This window comes from Chrysemys picta, unplaced genomic scaffold, assembly GCF_011386835.1.
Source record: "Chrysemys picta bellii isolate R12L10 unplaced genomic scaffold, ASM1138683v2 scaf4, whole genome shotgun sequence".
Lineage (NCBI taxonomy): Eukaryota > Metazoa > Chordata > Testudines > Emydidae > Chrysemys > Chrysemys picta.
This window is the reverse complement of record NW_027052711.1, coordinates 903164-903951: the sequence shown is the minus strand read 5'-3', so window position 1 is coordinate 903951 and position 788 is coordinate 903164.

Below are 788 nucleotides of genomic sequence, written 5' to 3'. Positions count from 1 at the left end.
CTCTGCCATCACCAACTCCTCTGCCATCGCCAGCTCCTCTGCCTTTCCCACCTCCTCTGCCTTTCCCACCTCCTCTGCCATCGCCACCTCCTCTGCCTTTCCCAACTCCTCTGCCATCGCCACCTCCTCTGCCATCGCCACCTCCTCTGCCTTTCCCACCTCCTCTGCCATCGCCAGCTCCTCTGCCTTTCCCACCTCCTCTGCCATCGCCACCTCCTCTGCCTTTCCCACCTCCTCTGCCATCACCAACTCCTCTGCCTTTCCCACCTCCTCTGCCATCGCCAACTCCTCTGCCATCGCCACCTCCTCTGCCATCGCCACCTCCTCTGCCATCGCCACCTCCTCTGCCTTTCCCACCTCCTCTGCCATCGCCACCTCCTCTGCCTTTCCCACCTCCTCTGCCATCGCCACCTCCTCTGCCATCGCCACCTCCTCTGCCTTTCCCACCTCCTCTGCCTTCACCACCTCCTCTGCCATCGCCACCTCCTCTGCCTTCGCCACCTCCTCTGCCATCGCCACCTCCTCTGCCATCGCCACCTCCTCTGCCATCGCCAACTCCTCTGCCATCGCCACCTCCTCTGCCATCACCACCTCCTCTGCCTTCGCCACCTCCTCTGCCATCGCCACCTCCTCTGCCTTTCCCACCTCCTCTGCCTTTCCCACCTCCTCTGCCATCGCCACCTCCTCTGCCTTTCCCACCTCCTCTGCCATCGCCACCTCCTCTGCCTTTCCCACCTCCTCTGCCATCGCCACCTCCCTCTGCCATCGCCACCTCCTCTTCCTTCGCC